Here is a 6,220-nt window from a genome sequence, read left to right on the forward strand (position 1 = left end):
TTTATCTGGAGATAATTCATGAAATCTAAGACTGATACCATTAGAACAAAGATTGGTAACTAGTGTTTCAAATGAGTAAATTTTTAGACTTTAATTTCTTCCAATAAAAAATTATCTTCAGGCTGGTTCAAGTGCGGTGATGTTTACAACTAATTGATGACAACCAGTACAGATTTCTTTGTTCCTTCTCTGCTCCCACTGCTTCGTTTGACTAGTGTTTAAAAAAAAAAAAAGGCCAGGCACGGTGGCTCACACCTGTAATCCCAGCACTTTGGGAGGCCAAGGCAGGTGGATCACAAGGTCAGGAGATCGAGACCATCCTGGCTAACACGGTGAAACCCTGTTTCTACTAAAAATACAAAAAAAATTAGCCGGGCATGGTGGCGGGCACCTGTAGTCCCAGCTACTCGGGAGGCTGAGGCAGAAGAATGGCATGAACCCGGGTGGTGGAGCTTGCAGTGAGCCGAGATCGCACCACTGCACTCCAGCCTGGGCAACAGAGTGAGAGTCCGTATCAAAAGAAAAAAAGAAAAGTATCTTCAAGCCCATGACAGAAGGAAGAAGGACGACTTAGCAAGACAAAGGAGTGAGGGGACCATCCAGGTTGGATGAGCCTCTCTGAGCTTGTCTCCTGTCCATCTAAAGGCCACCTGGCATCTCATCTCATTTACTCTCAGATCCAGCCTGCCCAGCATCAGCAGTCAAGCTGCCTTATTACTTTCTTTTCTTTTCTTTTTTTTTGAGACAGAATCTTGCTCTGTCGCCCAGGCTGATGTGCAGTGGCACAATCTTGGCTCACTGCAACCTCCGCCTCCGGGGTTCAAGCAATTCTCTCTGCCTTAGCTTCCTGAGTAGGTGGGATTACAGGTGCTCGCAACCATGCTTGGCTAATTTTTGTATTTTTTAGAAGAGACGGGGTTTCACCATGTTGGCCAGGCTGGTCTTGAACTCCTGACCTCAGGTGATCCACCCACCTTAGCCTCCCAAAATGCTGGGATTACAGGCATGAGCCACTGTACTTTATTTAAATGAGTATTAGACAGCTTGCTATCTAGAACAAAACCCCAAACAACATAACAGGATAAAATCAAATAAATGGATTGGAGTGAACCTTTTTGTGAGCTGATATAGAAAGAGAACTTTGATTGGATGTATCCTATCTTCTGTACACTTAGTAGGGAGGGAACAAAAGGCACTGCATGGTATCCAAGGCAGGAAGTATCATCTACTATAAAAAAGACATAAGTAACACAATTTAGTCTAGTTATTCCTTATATATTTTAAGAAAATGAATAATTTATTTTTAACTTTATATTAAAACCTCAGTAATACTTGAAATCCAAATGAGATTTACCAGCTTGACAAGATTAAAGTATATACATGTACTTTAATATAATATAGAGATGGGGTCTTGCTATGTTGCCCAGGCTGGTCTTGAACTCTTGGGCTCAAACGATCCTCCTGCCTCAGCCTATCAAAGTGCTAGGATTACAGGTATGAGCCACCATGCCTGGCCTATAGTATATCTTAATTCTTCTCTTAAGATCTTGATTAATAATCCTGTAACTTATGTTAATGATATTAACCAGGAGTACTACATTTATTTTTCTCCTTTAATTCTGTGTAGATCTAAATAAAATAATGAAATATTGAATATCTCATGTAATTTATTGAATACTGTACTGAAACTGAAAAACAGAATGGTGTATGGGGACTCAAAGTATGCTTTCTACTGAAGGAATATTGGTTTTGCACCATGGTAAAGTCAAAAGATTGTAAGTTGAATCACCATATATTGGGGATCATTTATATATTCTTTTAAACTGTTTCTGAAGTTTTTACCTGGTGTATATCTTACCTACATATAAAAATTTTTTTTTAGGTCAAAATGTCAGCTAGGTGTGGTGGCTTATGTCTGTAATCCCAGCACTTTGGGAGGCTGAAATGGGAGGATCCCTTGAAGCCAGGAGTTTGAGACCAGCCTGGGCAACACAGTGAGACTCCTATCTCTATAGAATAGAGATTTTTAAAAATCTCTATTTTAAAAAATTAGCCATGTGTTGTGGCATGTGCTTGTAGTCCCAGCCACTGGGGAGGCTGAGGCGGGAGGCTGCAGTGAGCTATGATTGTGCCACTGCACTCCAACCTGGGCAACAGAGACTCTTTCTCAAAAAAATAAGAATAGTAAAATTAAAAAAAAAAAATCACAGTGTCAAAAATTTTTGCATGCAAATTTTGGTTTCTGGGCTTCCTACTCACTGCAATTTAGAAAATTAAGTAGTTTTTTTTTTTTTTTCTTTGAGACTGAGTCTCGCTCTGTCACCCAGGCTGGAGTGCAGTGGCGCGATCTGGGCTCACTGCAAGCTCCGCCTCCTGGGTTCACGCCATTCTCCTGCCTCAGCCTCCCAAGTAGCTGGGACTGCAGGTGCCCGCCACCACACCTGGCTAATTTTTTGTATTTTTAGTAGAGACGAGGTTTCACCGTCTTAGCCAGGATGGTCTCCATCTCCTGAGCTTGTGATCTGCCCGCCTCAGCCTCCCAATGTCCTGGGATTACAGGCATAAACCACCGTGCCCGGCCTAGAACACTTAAAGTCATCTAGGCCAACCACCTTTCCCAGTTGTCCGCTTTAGAGAAAACTGGTTGTTTGGATCATGAAGCATAAATAAGGCCCCACAGCCCCAACCCCTTTTCTTTGAGACAGGGTCTCACTTTGCCGCCCAGGCTGAAGTGCAGTGGTGTGATCATAATTCATTGGAGCCACGACCTTCCGGGCTCAAGCAATCCTCCCACCTCGACGTCTTGAGGAGCTGTGACTACAGGTGTACATAAACCACCATGCTCGGCTAATTTTTTTTTTTTTCTTTAAAGACTGGAGTCTCACTATGTTGCTCAGGCTGGTCTCAAACTCGTGAGCTCAAGAGGTCCTCCTGCCTTGACTTCCCAAAATAATGGCATTATAGGAATAAGCCACTGAACCCGACCCTCACTGCTCCTTTAATGAATACATATAATATTACAGGCAGAGTACCTAGGAAGAAATCATTGTTTCGTGAGTGCTAGACCTGCAAACCTGAAAATCTTCCTAGAAAATTTTAACCCTTCTGTCCCTCAAAGGAAAAAACAAAACATGCCAAAGTAAAATCCATGAACCAGAAAACTCAGACAACTCACCATGCTTAAGTGCAGGATTTAAAATAGCAAAAGGAAGTAAAGCTCATCTTTGTGATGTCAAGTTCTATTTTGGTATATAACAAAGTAGTTGAATTATAAGGCTCTTAAAGTTAAAATATTAAACAGACCCTTAGCTATAAGATGTGTTGCCAGGCATCTGTATGGAATATAACCATGTAATCAGGGCATATTGTACTTCTCTGCACAAAGAGAACCAAAGCTACTGCTTCTAAAGATTGGGAAACTTTCATTAGACTGACAGAAGACAGTACAGAGGAAATGGCTTGGGGGTGGAGGAGACGTATGAGAGAGGATGAAAGGAACAGTATTCATACTATCCAAATTAGAGCCAGGATGTTTATGCTCAAATCTTGTCTTGGCTCTGTGTTGATGGGACTGAATAATGGAACATGGGAAAGTATATCTCAGACCCCTAAATTAGGCAGTAAATTTACCAAATTCCTCCTACAAGCGCTTCCTATTTTCAGCAGTCTCTGCACATTTCTGAATATATGCTGTGATTAAAGTCCAAAGCTGGCTAATGCTAATGATCCCTTCCTCTTTTTTGTTGCTAGTATCCTCCCATGGCTATTTCATTCTGTTGTTTATAAGTCACATGTCTCTACAACAGGATTGTAACCTTATGAGGAGTGTTTTTATTTATCTTTCATTTATTCAGACAGCATATATTTACTGTGCGCTTATTTCATGCTGGGCACTGTGCTAGGCAGATAGGATGTAATTATTAGCAAGACAGGCCAGGTTGCTGTCCTCAAAGAGCTTGCCATCTCTTATACATAGTTGACCTTGTTTTGTCAAGTGATGTGAACATTAGGTTAACGCAAATTACTAAATTACTACTATTTAAAATGTAGCATTAACACCATTTCTGATGTCAGTGTCTCTAATAAATATTTGGCCAGTATTAAGATGAACTAATAGTCACATATGTGAAGTTTAGACTCAAGGCTATATTTAGACTATATTTAGACAATTTAAGGGATGTTACTTTTCTTTCTGAGAGAGCAGATCTAATGAAGAACAGTTTCATGCATAACTTACAATGGAATTGGCCAACAAAAAGAACAAGTATTTATATCTAATTATTGCCCTCTTACATTGCTTCAGCACATATAAGAGGCAGCAGCAGCAGCTGCCAGTGATGAAAATAATTATTGTCCTGAGTCTGATTAGAGAAAATCTTGATGCTGTCTGTTGAGTTGTCTTTCCTTAGAGATGTTACAAGAAAAACGGGACTTTAGTAGTAGAGGTTCCAGTAGTTTTGAAAGTGGGAGACTTAAGAACCTCCTTACAGAGCTCAGAGAGCTGCAGGTAGAATTTACCTGGAGGGTGGCTAAATTCTGTGGCTTGCCTTTACATTCATGAGTTCTCTTGTTCCACGTTTGGAGCAGAACCATCCTAATTTGAGATTGGAGAGATTGGAAAAGACTGGAGAGGGCTAAGTTCATCCAAATATGGCCCAGGTCTCCTGAAGTGTTCAAGCACTTCAGTGAACTAGAGTAGAAACTCACTTAGATTGTGAGTTTGGAGTAAAACTTGTTCTGATTAAAGTAAAACTGTTCTGATTTTTGGAGTAAAACCTGTTCTGATTTTGGCCTTTGTGTTTCCAGTGTGCCTCAACAACAGCTGAAATCTCGGGCTTTCCTAATGTAGAACCAACTCAATGAGGAATTGATTTATTTTTCATGCGCAGACTGCATCACACCGCATATAAGGCCTTCTGCTAGAAAGCCCAAACTGTCCTTTGGCCTCAGTATTTTGAAGACAAAGAGTTAATACTAGTAATTCCTGTGTAATATCCTTTTTTGGCAAAGGAACAGTAGAGTTTATCAGTTTGGTTCTTGCCATTACTTGTGTTCGATCTTGACCAAGTTAAATTATTTCCAGGATGTATCTTTTTTTTTTTTTTTTTTTTTTTTTTTTTTTTTTTTTTTTAGACGGAGTCTCACTCTGTTGCCCCAGGCCGGAATGCAGTGGTGCGATCTTGGCTTACTGCAATCTCCGCCTCCTGGGTTCAAGGGATTCTCCTGCCTCAAGGCTCCCTAGTAGCTGGGATTACAGGCGCCTGCCACCACTCCCGGCTAACTTTTGTATTTTTAGTAGAGATGGTGTTTCACCATGTTGGCCAGGCTGGTCTTGAACTCTTGACCTGAAGTGATCCGCCCACCTTGGCCTCCAAAAGTGCTGGGATGACAGGCCTGAGCCACCGCGCCCGGCCTCGGGATGTATCGTAAACTCATTATTTTTGGTGCTTGCCCTGCAGCTGAGTAAATACCTCTTTAGGACATGTGACAATTGAATTGGCTTGGATTTTGGAACATGTCCTGGCCTTAGAGCCTGCTTATGTTCATACACACTGGTTCCTTCGAAATGTAAATTTGTAAAGTCAATGTAAAACTAAAACTTCAAAAGTCAATTTTCATTGCTGCTCAGTTTTGCATTTCTATATCAAATTTTATTTACAGTGATTTACGTGAGTAAAAAATGGATTACACGGTTTTCTAACATCTCACTAAGTAAGTATGGGTTTGGATCTTAAGTAATTTACATTTTTCTTTTCCAAGTTGATTGTTATACTGGGCTAATGATTTCCTTCAAATTCCACTAATAAATCACAGATTCTCAGTGCTGGTATTCCATTGCTTTATTATTAAATGGCACCCTTTTCTAGTTTTTGGTTTTGCAAACCAGTGGACTATTTAAAGTAAAATTTCAGAATCCCTTTTGGAGCTTTTGGTTGAGACCAGGCTCCTTGCAACACTAGTGCTTTGGGAGTTCTGCTACTGCTGCAGTACCAAAAGTAGCTTCTTTGAATTTCGTTTGGGTTTTGTAGGGCTCCCCTGAGGCCCGAGAACTGGGAGAAGGGAAAGAGCTCATCGGTTTGTTTGAAGGCCGGCAGGCTGTGCAGGCAGCTTTTCCCAGACTCTCCCAGCTCCGGCTTTTCACGCATACCAGAAGAGCCGCTTTTTTCCTCCAGTGATTGAAACCATCTGGACTCCAGGGGGGTCACGTGTGTATGAGAAA

Source organism: Pongo abelii, chromosome 9, assembly GCF_028885655.2.
Source record: "Pongo abelii isolate AG06213 chromosome 9, NHGRI_mPonAbe1-v2.0_pri, whole genome shotgun sequence".
Classification (NCBI taxonomy): domain Eukaryota; kingdom Metazoa; phylum Chordata; class Mammalia; order Primates; family Hominidae; genus Pongo; species Pongo abelii.